This window comes from Phascolarctos cinereus, unplaced genomic scaffold, assembly GCF_003287225.1.
Source record: "Phascolarctos cinereus isolate Bilbo 61053 unplaced genomic scaffold, phaCin_HiC Scaffold_726;HRSCAF=1367, whole genome shotgun sequence".
NCBI classification, from domain to species: domain Eukaryota; kingdom Metazoa; phylum Chordata; class Mammalia; order Diprotodontia; family Phascolarctidae; genus Phascolarctos; species Phascolarctos cinereus.
Genome location: NW_027556098.1, coordinates 142,402,314 through 142,414,409, shown reverse-complemented (window position 1 = coordinate 142,414,409; position 12,096 = coordinate 142,402,314). Strand labels below are relative to the sequence as shown.

Sequence of the window (12,096 nt, the reverse complement as noted above, 5' to 3'; positions counted from 1 at the left end):
TATCCGTTCTTTCCCCTTTTAATATGACACTCAGCTTTGCTGAGAAGGTTATTATTGGTTGCAAACCTAGCTCCTTTGCTCTTCAGAATATTATATTCCATACCCTTTGGTCTTTTAATGTGGAAGCTGCTAAATCTTGTGTTATCCTGACTGTAGCTCCACAATACTTAAATTTTTTCTTTATAGTTACTTGTAATATTTTCTCCTTTACCTGAGAGCTTTGAAACTTACCTATAATGTCCCTGTGAGTTTACATTTTGGGATCTCTTTCAATTGATGATCAGTAGATTTTTTTCAATTTCTATTTTACCTCTAGTTCTAGAACTTAAGGGCAATTTTTCTTAATTTCTTGCAGTATATTGTCTAGACTCTTTTTTTTTTATCATAACTTTCAGGTAGTCTGACAATTCTTATATTATCTTTCCTTGATCTGTTTTCCAGGTCAGTTGTTTTCCTAATGAGATATTCCACATTCTCTTCTATTTTTTTATTATTTTGATTTTGTCTTATTATTTCTTGATGTCTTATGAAGTCATTAGCTTCTCCTTGCCCAATTCTATTTTTAAAAAAGTTATTTCCTTTGGTAAGTTTTTGGATCTCTTTTTTCCAACTGGTTGACTTTCTTTTAATAATTTTTTTGCGTTACTTGTTTCTTTTTCCAATTTTCCCCTTAACCTTTCTTATTTGATTTTTAAAATCCTTTATAAGCACTTCCTTCACGAATTTGTGTGTCATCTTTGCGCAAGGGCCATGCTAATCTTCTCTGTATCGTTCCAATTTTAGTATATGTGCTGCCGAAGCAAGCACCTTTCTAAGCACTTCCAGGAACTCTTTTGGGCTTGTGACCATTTTATATTTTTCTTTGAAACTTTACAAGAAGATGTTTTGTTTCCTTCTGAGTGTGAACCCTTTTTTTCTCTATCACCATAGTAGCTATCTATGGTCGGATTCTTTCTCTGTTTTTTACTTGTTTTCAATGACCTGTTTGTTGGATGTTCACTTTATGGTAAGGTCAGGCTTTGCTCCTAGGGTGTTGGGATAATGTCTCAGGCTTCAGGTTTTTCCTCACTGTTCTTTTCTGAGCTCTATCTATGGGTCTTTGGCCTTTTGGTTTTTTCACTGTTTTATAATCCAAGTCCAGGTGTGGTCTTATGGCTCACACCTTGGTCTATAAGTGGCCTAAGGTACTCCACTCCTTTCCTGGAGCCATTACTAGGGCCCACAGCAATGCTGTCATCTCAAAAGGTCTTATTGCCTGCAGTTCCTTAGGTGCCTGCAAGTATCAGCTTGTGCCTCTGCACTGGAACCAAAACCAGAGACTCTGCTCTTCTATAAGTAACCACTATCAGCAGGGCACCCTGTACTCTGTGGAGTGTGCTCACTCCTCCTTGCCCTCAGTCACAGCCTGGAAATACGTCTGATCAGCATGCCTGGGTCTCTCATTTAGCGCCAGTAGAAGGCCCCCAAAATCTTCCCCTGATCAGCCACCCAAGCCCTATACCATCTTTGGGGCAAAAACTCCCACAGCTAAGGCTACTGCCTACACAGTGGTCCCCAGGGCTTTCTTTTTTTTGACTCATGGGTATCTGCCGGAGGTATCTTTACTTCATTCAGGCCAGAAAAGCATGCTGGGAGCTTGGATTTTTTTTTTTTAAGCATCTTCCCAAGTTGTCTGAGGCTGGACAACTGCTTTACCCTGATTTTAATTATTTCTAGCATTCTAAAATTTACCTTGAAGCATTATTTTAAGTTAGTTGTGGGGGAACTTGGGAAAGCCAGGTAGTTTCCTGCCTTATTCTGCCATCTTCCCACAGTCCTTGCTTTCTTCTTGTTATTACTATTATTTTTAAATAAGCATTGATTAAATAGCTATTATGTTCCACTGTGCTGAGTGCTTTACAAATATTATCTCATTTTATCCTCACAATATCCCTGGGAGTCAGGTGCTATTTTCATGCCCATTTTAGAGATGAGGAAATGTAGATTGAGCAAGGTAATGTACCTTACCCAGGGTCAGAAAATGAGGACATATTTGAACTCAGGTCTTCCTGACCTCAAGTCTAAGACTCTACATACTAAGTCACCTAGCTGCTCTAATTATCCTCATTCTCAATACTCAGTAATTAATAAACATTTATTAATTGTCTACTATATGCTAGGCATTAAGCACTGAAGATACAAAGAAAGCAAAAAGTGTTTCCTGCCTTCAAGGAGGTCATAAGCTGATAGGAAAAGGCAACACATGGAAAGAAGATAGAAAGGCAGGGGTGGGGTGGAAGAAGGAGCAAGGGCAGGGTACCTGGCACTGGGGCATGATGAAATCTAGGGGAGTACAACTAGGAGGGAAATTGTGAAATGGTGTCCTGGGTGCCCTCCTTAAATGGAAGATCTGGGAGGAGCCCTCTGATATCCACTCCCCACCCTCTCTAATCAGAGATCCCTTCTACCTCTAATAATTTACAATGGTCATTTGGCCCCTGAAGCCTGGGTTTCATTCCTCATTATTATTTGTAACATCATTATTACAGCTCTATTTCCTAGTAGTGTTTGTCTACTGCAAAAGGATGGTGGTAATAATAATAGTTCACATTGAGATATATATAGATATATATATATATCTATATATATGCATATATATATATATGCATATATATATACATATATATGCACACACACACATATACATCTATCTATCTATCTATCTATTATCTATCTATCTATCTATCTATCTATAGTTTACAAAGTGCTTCCCATACCTTATCTCTTTGAATCTTCATTGTCAATACATCATTGCTATGTGATGGTTTGGCAGAGCTCAGTGGATGGAATGCCAGGCCTGGGCCTGGAGCAGGAAGACTTATATTCCTGAGTTCAATTCTGGCCTCAAACACTTACTAGCTCTGTGACCCCAAGAAAGTCACTCAACTCTATTTGCCTCGGTTTCCTCATCTGTAAAATGAGCTGGAGAAGGAAATGGCAAACCACTCAAGTATCTCTGCCAAGAAAATCCCGAATGGAATCATGGAGAGTTGGACATGACTGAAATGACACCACTACCCCCACCACAACCACCGCAACCACCACAACCACCAGCACCACAACAACAAGCCAAAGAAAGCCAGCCTTTCCTTTGGGATAGGACAGTAAATTGGTTATATTTTGCATGTTCTTACCTGCTGAATAGTTTGTTTCCTATTTGGTAGAGAGTTTGAGAAATTCATTAAAGGTGAAGTATTCAGCTAGCTCCCTAGGGAGCCATTCTTGGAATGACACAAGCTCACACTTAGGAAGCCCTTCATGGTTATTCAGTTTTTTTTCATACATTCTAGTTCTAGCCCACGTTCTGCTGCCTACTGACCTTAAGCCTCTTTGAACTTTTTAAAAAATTAATTTATTTTTAATTTTCAACAATCACTTCCATAAGCTTTTGAGTTTTAAATTTTCTTCCCCTCTCTTCCTACCTCCCTCCCAAGATGGTGTGCAATCTGATATAGGCTGTAACATATTTTCACATTAATTATATTGTAAAGAAGAATTAAAACCAATGGGAGGAACCACAAGAAAGAAGAAACAAAACAAAACAGAAGAGAAAAAAAATAGCAAATAGCATGCTTTGATCTGCATTCAAACTGCATAGTTCTTTCTCTGGATGTGGATAGCATTTTTCGTCATGAGACTTTTGGAGATGTCTTAGATCCTTGCATTGCTGAGGACTAAGTCTGTCACAGTTAGTTATCACACAACATGACTGTTACTGTGTACGATGTTCTCCTGGTTCTGCTCACTTCACTCAGCATCAGACCATATAGGTCTTTCCAGGTTTTCCTGAAGTCAGCCTGTTCATCATTTCTTATAGCACAATAGTATTCCATTACATTCATATACCACAACTTGTTCAGCCATTCTCCAACTGATGGGCATCCCCTCAATTTCCAATTTTTTGCCACCACAGAAAGAGCTGCTGTAAATTTTTTTTTGTACGTGTGGGTCCTTTTCCCATTTTTATGCTCTCTTTGGGATACAGACCTAGAAATGGTATTTCTGGGTCAAAGGGTATGCGAACTTTATTTTCCTTAGTTATAAAATGTCTAATAATTCTTATGTAGCCTACCTCCAAGGAAAACTCTTTATCAACTGCAAAGCTCTATGTGAAATAAACTCTGAGACAATTTTACTTGATCTTAGTAAGAGCTAAAATGTATGGTGTGCTTTAATTTGTGCAAAACACTTTTACATATATTATTTAATTTAATCCTTACAAAACCCTGTGAGGTAGGTGCTATTATTTTCCCAACTTGCAAAGGGTGAAAATAAATGGTTAAAGTAACAAGTAACTTGTCCATTGTATCACACCTTGTATTAATAATAATAATAATATCTAGCTTTAACTTTTAACAAACTCAACATTTGCAAATTACCTTACACATATTTCATTTTATCCTCATAATAATAACCCTGAGAAATATGTGCTATTATTATACTTTTTTTTTTTTACAGAAGTTGAGATTAAGTGACTTGCTCAGAGTTACATAGCTGATAATGGTTTGAGGCAAAATTTGAATTCAGGTCTTCCTGACTATAGGTCAAGTTCTCTATACACTCCACCACATAGCTGCCAAAGTGGCTGAGGCAGGATTCTAACTTAGGTGTTCCTGACTTTAAGTCCAATACTCTATTGTTGTTGTTCAGCTGTTTCAGTCCTGACCCACTTTGGGGTTTTCTTGGCAAAGATGCTGGAGTGGTTCGCCATTTCCTTCTCTAACTCATTTTTTACAGATGAGGAAACTGAAGCAAACAGGATTAAGTGACTTGTCCAAGGTCACACAGCTAGCAAGTGTCTGAGGCCAGATTTGAACTCAGACAGATGAGTCTCTGACTCCAGGCCCAGCTCTCTATCCACTGGCTGCCCCCAGTACTTTATGCACTATGCCAAATAGTTGCCTGTGAGGCAGGTAGTTTAGACACTATCTCTCCTTTTTACAAATATGGAAACTAAGGCTAAGAAAAGTCAGGGGATTTATTTAAAATAACACAGGTAATAAATGGTAGAGCCAGGACTCAGTGCCTGTTCTTCTGTATATGAAGTCTAGTGCTCTTTCTATTAAATTTCCCCCTTTATAAACTATTGGGCCTTGTATAAGAGGGAAAACTTGAAGTAATAAAGTAACCTCAAAGATGCAAATAGTTATTTTTCAAAATTAATTTAAAAATCCAATTGAAATGTAGGCCCCCTCTCAGGAAGGGAAATTCCCTCTGTTCCTTTTCTGTGATGTATAACTCTGCCTCTGATGCCTTGATCAAATAATTCTGCCTTATGAGATAATTACGTTAAGTTGAGATATTTTGAAGTTTTGGCTAAAATGCTAAGCTTTCTTTGCTAGCTTTGCAAGAACTGCAAGAACATAATGCAGAGGTGAAAACTGAAGACTCGGGTTCTGAACCTGACACACAGTCCCTAGCTATATTACCTTTGTTTCCTCACCTGGAAAATGAAAATACATGGGGAAAAAAAGAACAATATATCACCTAGATGGCAAATTTGGGCAGCTAGGTTGTGTAGTTGGTAAAGTACGGGGCCTGGAGTAGCGAAGACTCATTTTCCCGAGTCCAAATCCAGCCTCAGACACTTACTAGCTTTGTGATGCCAGACAACTCCTGTTTTCCTCAGTTTCCTCACTTATAAAATGAGCTAGAGAAGGAAATGGCAAACCACTCCAGCATCTTTGCCAAGAAAACCCCAAATGGGGTCATGAAGAGTCAGATATGACAAACAACTGAACAACAGCATGGCCCAATTCAGAGCTGAATGACTAGGCTTTTACACAACGGTTAATGGCCTCCTCACTCCTCTGCCTAATTTTTTTTTTTTTTTGCAACATGTCTGGCATACAGGGATAGGGATAGAGACCTGACCTGTATGGAGCTCCTGGGTGAGGAATTTCCTTTATCATGAAGGATGAAACCTTCTCCAAGACTTACATATTTAGAGAATTGACTAGACTAGAGCCCTGAGAGATTATATGATTTAGCTTCCTCTGCTTGGGTACTGACCTTCTAGGCTTCCTTTAAATCCTAACTAAAATCCCACCTTCTGCAGGAAGCCTTCCTCAACTCCTCTTAATACCAGTGCTTTCTCTCTACTAATAATTTCCTATTTATCCTGTATATAACTTGTTTTGTAAATATTTGTTTGCAAGTTGTCTCCCTCATTATATTGTGAGCTCCTTGAAGGCAGGCACATTTAGGGTTTCCACTGTCTTTTACCTTTTTTTTGTATCTATAGTGCTTAATACAGTGACTGGTACATCGTGGGTATTTAATAAATGTTTATTGAGAGATTCACTGATTGATAGAATTCCACAGCCAATATGTGTCAGGGGCAGGTCCAGGCCATGTTGGCTTTGAGGCACCCAACCCACTTTACTGCATTGTTTCTGTTAAGCACACACTGAGTTCTTAATGAATGCTTGCTGATAGATATCTAGATCCTACCTATGCTCCAAAGCCCAATTTAAATCCTGCATCATTTATGAAACTTTCCAAAACTATCTAAGTCCACACTGACCTCTCCTTTCTTGGAGCTCCTATGGCATGAATGTCTGTCCTTAAATGTCTTCTAATTATTTCTTTTTCCTTTCCCAATAAAACACTCAGCATTTGAATGAAAACTCTAATTCAATTGACCCTTTCCCAAGGCTGTACTGTACAAAGGACTCCACAAGTGTCACCAATAATTCAGTAGCACAGAATGGAAAAAAAAAGGATGATATCTGTCGACCCTCCCACCCTCTCCTTTGTTATTGTGAGTGGGGAAAAAAGCTGACCTTAAATTTCTACTCCCTAATTGTCCCTACTCACATGACAAAATGCTTTCCCCCATCAAAGGAAGGTTGCAACATTATCTCTTCAGACCAGATGGGAGACATTCAAAATGATATTTATGATTCATATGTTTATCAGTATCTTTCATTACATAAAATACCCTTAGGCTTCTCTTTTTTTCCCCTTCCTTTTTCCCTTTTGCCTTTTTAACCTGTGCTGGCAAAACAGCAAAAGGCTAAAATCAAAGCACATCATCTTTTCATTCTCCCAACATGCCTGCTTGCCCCATAGATCAATCCTTTGGAAGAAAATAAAAGAAGAAAATGCCATTTCCCTCACTGGCCTTCCCCAAAGAATACATCATGCTGTATCTCAACTGTACAGTGCAAAAGACAAAGTCATCAATCCCCTGACAAGGTAAATATGCCAGTGGGGATTTTATTTTAACAGCAGACAAATGAATCCTTTCCTACTTCTCTGGACTTTTTGGCCCCAAGAATTTGGATCAATGGAATTCACGAATCCATCCACAAGTATTTATCTGGTTTGAATGGTGCCTCTGACACTTAACTAGCTATGTGACTATGAAAAAAATCTCTAAGCTTCAGTTTCCTTATCTATAAAATGGGAATAACAAACAACACACTCTAGAACCTACCTTATAGGTCTGTTTGTGAGGTTAAAATGTGATAAGTATCTCAAGCATTTTTATAAAACTTAATAAACATTTACTAAGTGCCGGTAATATACAATAATAGCCAACATGTATGGCAATTACTATGTGCCAGGCATTGTGCTAAATAAGCACTTTATAATTATTATCTTATTTGATCTTCATAACAGCTCTAGGAGGTAATGCTATTATTATCTTTATTGTAAAGATGGGAAAATGAGGCAAATAGAGATTAAATGATTTGCCCACGAGGCCAGATTTTAATTTAGGTATTTCTGACTACAGCCCCAGTGTTCTATCTACTGTGCCATCTAGCAGCACCTATATAGAAATAGTAATATCATAAATATATAATACATTATATATAAATATCAACTGTTCCTATTAATAATAATAATGGTTATATCAGGCATTTCCTCTGTGTCCAGTCCTGTGTACTTCAAGGGATGCAAAGACATATGTGGTCTCTGCTCTAACATACATGAAACAGGATAATTACATGTAAGAACTTTCCTCCTCTTTTTGTATGGGTATGGAATATTATACATATTACAAGTCCAAGTCGATGTGTTGGTTGACTTTGCCCAACTGCTATTTTTTTTTATTTTCTTACAAGGGCTGGCTTAATATGTCATGAGAGAGGGACATATTTAGTAATGTAATGGCAAAAGATAAAAAAAAATTAAGTGTGCTGGTCAGTACAGGAAATTCATGCCATAAAAACTCTCAGAAGGGAGAGGTTAGTGTAGAGCGTCCCCAAGTTCCTTGATTGGTACCAGCCAGGTAGTCATATGGCAAATGAATTAGAATAGGAAGAGGCTTGAGGGAGACTAAATATGAAGCTATTGCTACACTCCTTCATCAAGCTTTCCCTCACTCTGTCTTCTCTAAAGCTGATCTCTGTTTTAACCTTCTGAAAATGACGTCTTCATTTATTTATGACCAGGTATATCTACCAATTCTCCAAAGACCAATTCAGGTATAAGGTTATTCACGAAATTTTCCAAAACTACATAAGCCACGTACCGGCTAGCTTTTATTCTTTGCTGATTTTCAGATGATGGGTGAATTTATAAGCCTAATCTATCATAAAAATGTGGAATCTTAACATTTAAAAATTATTGATACATTTTGTTTTGATTCAGTAGATACTTTCTAATAAATTACCCAGACAAGTTCCCTTTACAAAGCACGTTCTCTCTAAACAGTAAGTTTCATTTTTTTTAAACAGAGAGCAGAGCTTCCGTCCTTTAATAGTATGCTACTAACATCAATTGTAGTATTTAACTAGAATTTTGTTTAAAACGGGCTCTTTCCTGTCATAGTAGGCCTGTGGGACTTTCTCTTTTAGGTCCCACCCAGGGTTAAAATTCAATATCTCCCATTTTAGAGACATTAAACAGCAGCTGTCTATTGGCCACCTGTCCAGTAACTACATGTTCTATTGTCCAGGGAGAACATGATGTATGGGCTGCTGGTGGTAAAGAATCTAGTCCTGTTAACTCAGGTAGTTAGGTACTGGGGTAAATGAGAACAGTCATGGGTGACCTATCACACAGCCAGTACACAGTTTCTAACCTATTGTACCAGAGAATTCTCTTTTACTCTCTCTTCCACCAACCACCATGCAAATGCATACCCTTGTTTGCAAGGGAGACAAGAATCCACAAACAGATACTTTTTTTTGAACAGTTTTTCATTATAAACTTGGTAGTCACCTCAACAAAAACAATCACATAAACAAACAAAATACAGACTAAGATCATACATAAACCATAAATTCTGAACTATTTATAAATGTCTATCAAGAAACATGTCATTTGTTCTGCATCACCTTCCAGTTCTTTACTTAGAGAACTTCTAGTCTGACCCCTTCATTTTACAGATGAGGAAACTGAGGCCCAGAGAACAAATGACTTAGTAAAACTCAAGTGACTTGACTAGACTTAAATATTTATTTATTTTCTTTTAATATATATTTTATTTTGCCCCTAATTACATGTTAAAAAAAATTTTAAAATATTCTTTTAAACATTTTGAGCTCCAAAGTCTACCCTCCCTCCTTCTGTACTCTCCCCCTCTCCCTGAGACAATAAGCAATCAGATATGGGTTATACATGTGCAATGTCAAGAAGTATTTATTAAGTACAAGAGGAAGCAAAGGGGAATTACATACAAAATTTGAATCTTGAGTTTATAACATAATTAGGGAGCATGAAAAATTAGATCAAAATACTAATCAAGGAAGCATGTGAGAACTGTTAGAAGAGAGTCCTAGGGGCAGCTAGGTGGCACAGTGGATAGAGTACCAGCCCTGGATTCAGGAGGACCTGAGTTCAAATCCAGCCTCAGACACATAATACTTACCAGCTGTGTGACCCTGGGCAAATCACTTAACCCCATTGCCTAGCACCCCACCCCCAAAAAGAAGAGAGTCTTGCTAGTTCAGCAGAAGCCATTCTCATTTATAGAAAAATAGCCTAAGTCACAGTGAGCTTAGTTTATTCTTGGAGAGAGAGCTCAAAAATAACATAAAACAACAAATTTACTTTCAGAAATTCTCCCCTTTCCTTGTCCCCCAAGTCCTGTTCCTAGGTATGTTCTTGGCATTAGAAAGAGTGGAACAAATAAGTGAAGCCAATGTCACAGACACCTGGTCCTCTAATTTGGTTGCTTTGTCATTTGGATATATGCATTTAGTCTCTCCTTCATGCAAATATGCTGAAATGTTCTTTGTGTCTTCTTGATGCTGTGCAGAAGGAGGTATGGACCACTGTGGCTGCATCTGGACTTACATCCTAAGAGTTAAAGAATACTCTGTCTTCAAATAGCCTCTGAGGGACTGGTTGAAGGTCTAAGAGAAATTTTGAAGAGGCAATCCTGCCAGAGACTTTTTGGAGGGCAGTTACTGGTCATGCTCAGCTCTAGTTGAAAACTTAAAGTAATTTAATACTTTGATGTAATAATGATGTCATTGACATGAGCGTACATTTACTCCACCAGTGGAGATCAGAACCCATCCACACCCACAACCTTCTGTTCTGAATAATTCTCAACTCCTTCTGAGAATATTGATCCAATATCCAATTAAAGCAGAGTTCTTATATCAATCAATCAACAGACATTTATTGTATGTATTGTGCTCAAGGAAGTCCTGTCTTGGGACCTCTCTATCCTGATTGTTGTGACTGTTTCCTGTGGTCTCTCTATCTAGTCAGGTTCCAGCCATGCTTTAATTTATTCCCCAACAATCTTCTCACTGGCTGCCTTGCCACTGTGCACAAACACATTCTTCCCTCTCCTCTCCCCACCCCCGTAAGCTTCCTAGTAATGATAACATAATTAAATTAATATCACCATTGGTGCTGGAGAGGAGTGAATCATCTTGCTCCCCATAACTCCATTCATCACATCTGTAATTTCCCAAACCAAAGTACCTGTCCCTGACCACCATTCTCTTATATGTGTTGTCTACTCCTATTATACTATACACTGCTTGAGAGCAAGCCTATCTTCACTTCTGTATTTGTGTCCCTAGTCCTTAGCACAGTGCCTGGCACATAGTAAGTGCTTAATAAAGGCATTTTCATTCATTTGATAGTTCAGGTGAGAGATGATGAGATACTGAACTAGGAGGGCAGCTGTGTGAAGGGGACAGATGTAAGATTTAGCAAGTCATTTGACATGGGGGGGTTGGTTAGTGAGAGTGATGAATTGAGGATGATTCCAAGGTTATGAACCTGGTTAACTGGAAAAATAATGGTGCCCTCAGTACAAATAGAGAAGTTAGGAAGATGAGTAGTTTTTTTTGTGTGTGTGTGGGAAAGACTCAAGTATGACTACTCAAGTAGGAAGAAAAACTAGAGAGAGCTGTGTATTGAAAATTTAGAGAGGAGAGAGTTTACAGAAATAGAGTGTTCAACCGTATCACACGTGACAGGGCAGAAAAGTCACAAAGGACAAGGAATGAGACAAAGTCAATGGATTGGGCAGTGAAGTCATCATTGGTCATTTGAGGAGAGCAGATTCAAGTGAATGGTAATTTCACAACACATATAGCAACAGGCTGAGGAGTGAGTGAGAAGACAGGAAGTGGAGGCAACTAGTTAACATAGCTTTTTCTATGAATTTTACTAATAAAGGGAGGAGAGATACAGAATAATAGCTTGAGGAGATGGTAAGGTCAAGTGAAGTTATTTTAGGGTTCAGAGAGACATTGGTATATTTATAGGCAGGTAGGAAGGAGCCAGTAGGTAGAGAGAGAAAAAAAATGTAGCAAGAGAAAGGGAAGAAGGGGTAGCTAAGTGGTGCAGTGGGTAGAGCTCTGGCCTTAGAGTCAGGAAGACTTGAGTTCAAATCTGACCTCAGGCACTTGACACTTACTAGCTGTATGATCCTGGGCAAGTTGCTTAATGCCGATTGCCTCACCAAAAAGCAAAAGCAAAAGCAAAAGAAAAGAAAAGAAAAAGGGAACAAGATTGTAAGGGAAATTGGAGTGAGAAAATCAGTAGGCATGAAGCCAAGAATATAAGTAGAGAAGGGCTACCTCTTCATCATAAACTTGAGTAAAAAAAAGATAGAACAGGGGAAAGATGTCAAGG

At 38.3% G+C, this 12,096-nt stretch overlaps 1 pseudogene; it reads right to left on the bottom strand.

Annotated features, from left to right (window-relative positions):
• Positions 1-693: 693 nt before the first annotated feature.
• On the bottom strand, positions 694-807 carry LOC144454595 (U6 spliceosomal RNA; annotated as a pseudogene).
• Between the last annotated feature and the right edge of the window lie 11,289 nt (positions 808-12,096).